Below are 3,220 nucleotides of genomic sequence, written 5' to 3'. Positions count from 1 at the left end.
CAGGCAAACTGGAAAAGGGGTCTTAATCCAGACAGGGGCAGTGGGAGTGAAAAGCAGATGGAGTTACCCCATAGGAATAATCAAGAGGATTTGGTGACTGACCAGACAGGAAGGCAAAAATCACAGCCGTTTAATGAGTGCTTATTATGTGCTAGGTATTTTGTTTAACACCTCACTTTCTTGCCTTCTCTCATTTAATCCTCACAACAGCCCCCATAAAGTGGATCTTACCCAAATTTAACAGATAAGGAAATCCAGACTTAGGGAGGTTGCATAAGATCACATATCTGGTAACTGTCACAAATGGGATTTAAATTCAGGTTTAAATAGAAAGGGATGCACTCCTAATCCCTATGCTGTAAGGGATTCATTCATTCTACTAATATTTATTGAGCACTTAATACATGCTAGGTATTGTTCAAGCTCCTGAGCTATACCAGTGAACAAAACAAAGATTCTTGCCCTCATGGAACTTGGGTTGGGGGAGGAGAGACAATAAACAGTGAACAAAATTATGAATTATACAACAGAAAAGAGGAGAGCAGAATAAGAAGGATCAAGACTACATGGGGGGGCTTCCCTGGTGGCGCAGTGGTTAAGAATCTGCCTGGCAATGCAGGGGACATGGGTTCGAGCCCTGGTCCGGGAAGATCCCACATGCCGCAGAGCAAATAAGCCCATGTGCCACAACTACTGAGCCTGAGCTCTAGAGCCCTCGCGCCACAACTACTGAAGCACCTAGAGCACCTAGAGCCTGTGCTCCGCAACAAGAAAAGCCACCGCAATGAGAAGCCCGTGCACCGCAACGAAGAGTAGCCCCCGCTCGCCACAACTAGAGAAAGCTCGCGCACAGCAACGAAGACCCAAGGCAGCCAACAACAACAACAAAAAATAATAATAATAATAATTTTTAAAAAGCTTGTGTTAAAAAAAAGACTACATGGGGACAGAATAGGAAGTTTTGGGGAACTGAAGGCTGCTGCAAGGTTTTGGCTCTGAGGACTTGGGAAGTGTGGTATGAGGGACAGGAACTGGCTTGGGAGAAAAGAGATGGAATGAGGTGTTCTGTTTTATTTTATTGATTGATTGATTTTTGGCTGAGTTGGGTCTTCGTTGCTGTGCGCGGGCTTTCTCTAGTTGCGGTGAGCGGGGGCTACTCTTCGTTGTGGTGCACAGGCTTCTCATTGCGATGGCTTCTCTTGTTGCGGAGCTCGGTTTCTAGGCGCGCGGGCTTCAGCAGTTGTGGCGAACGGGCTTAGATGCTCTGCGGCACGTGGGATCTTCCCAGACCAGGGCTCGAACCCGTGTCCCCTGCACAGACAGGTGGATTCTTAACCACTGCGCCACCAGGGAAGCCCCAGGTGTTCTGTTTTAAACATGCTGGGTTTTGAAGTACCATGTGTCTCAATGTGAAAAATGTCATATATGCGATTAGAGAAGACTCAGCACCAGAGAAGGATCCAGCTAGAGACCTAGTTTTGAGGAAATATCAGCATAGAGGGGGCTGTTGAATGAGTTCACCCTCCTAGCAGCCTTACAGAGAACTCATTTTATCTATTACTCTTCAGGTAAACTGTAGGAATTACAGTTTAGGACGCTTGCTCAGTGTCTGAGAAAAAAAAAAAAAAGTACTCAAAAGGTCAGGAGGAGGGCTTCCCTGGTGGCGCAGTGGTTGATAATCTGCCTGCCAATGCAGGGGACACGGGTTCGAGCCCTGGTCTGGGAAGATCCCACATGCCGCGGAGGAACTCGGCCCGTGAGCCACAATTACTGAGCCTGCGCGTCTGGAGCCTGTGCTCCGCAACAAGAGAGGCCGCGATAGTGAGAGGCCCGCGCACCGCGATGAAGAGTGGCCCCCACTTGCCGCAACTAGAGAAAGCCCTCGCACAGAAACGAAGACCTAACACAGCAATAAATAAATAAATAAATAAATAATTTAAAAATATATTTATATATATACGAAGTATTGTCATAAAATTAATTTAAAAAAAAAAAAAAAAAAGGTCAGGAGGAGTTGGTGCTGAGGATAGGGACCTAAACCAGAAGCAAGGGACAACTTTTATCAGTACATTTGGGAATCAGCCAGAGCTGGAAAGTACCCTGTGTGCCAGAGATGATGTCTGCACTTAGTATTTTCTTAATTGAGTTTCAGTTTTGAATTTTCTTTTTCAGTAATGAAATAGAAGTTTATTTTTTAATAAACACTCTTGAGAAATTGGAACTTCCATAAGAAACTCCTTCGGAGGCTCTTACAAAATTTTTTCTTTTAAATGGAAAGTGAGTTTAAGAGAAAATACATTAAAGAGGCAAGAATCCCTACTTCAGTATTCATTACAGCTGGTACTGAAGTGCCAGAAATCTTGGTATAGCTGGCCTTCCTGGCGCACGAACTATTGGGCAGAGGGGGCGGGCGATACTAGCTTAACATCTGTTTTGCATTTTATATTCACTAAATAGGAGCGTGCCTTGAGGTAGGTCAAAATAGGCACATTTTACAGTTCCAAAAGCCACCTGCTGTTCTCCCGGAGCTACCTTGTCTGCTTGGGAATTATTCTCATTAGTTCATCTAACGCCGGCCTGCTATGAGCCTTTCCCTTCGGTTCTTGTTCATTATCAATCAAGGCTACTGATTCCTGTATTATACCTATATTTCAACCCCAGTTCCACTTTTAAGACAAAACTGTCGGGGGCTGTTGGCCAAAGGAAGATCTTGCCTGGCCAGAAGAAAATTCTGCTCTGGAGTGGCTAGCAGAACCCGCTCCCTTCTGTACCTGAAATTAACGGCTGCTGCGGGAGCAGCTGCAATCCATTTATTTCTCCCTCCAGCAGCAGGAAGCAAAGTGGTTGGGTAAAGAGGTTAGAAGAACGCCAGCAAGCCAGAGCCAGGCTGGATATACAGGTGCCAAAACTAACGAGAGACTTGTTAAATACGCGATCCCACAGACAGGCAACTCACTACTCATGGCCCCGGAAAGCTTTTTTGTTCTTGCTATAGTCAATTCATTCTCTAGATGAAAGCTCTGTAAGCCACCTCAACGAGAACTTCACCAGCCATCTTAAAGCCGCCCACACATGGAACTGGCGCATGCGCACATCGAAAACCTTTGGTCCGCTCTCCCCACCCTCCACCAGGGGCGGGGCCTTGGAGTTCTCAGGCGCGCGGGAACTGACGCTAGAGTCGTGACTTCGGGGCGCAAGAGCAGATGAAGCCCGCCAGTGC

This window comes from Eschrichtius robustus, chromosome 1 (assembly GCF_028021215.1).
Source record: "Eschrichtius robustus isolate mEscRob2 chromosome 1, mEscRob2.pri, whole genome shotgun sequence".
Lineage (NCBI taxonomy): Eukaryota > Metazoa > Chordata > Mammalia > Artiodactyla > Eschrichtiidae > Eschrichtius > Eschrichtius robustus.
This window is presented reverse-complemented; position numbering follows the sequence as displayed.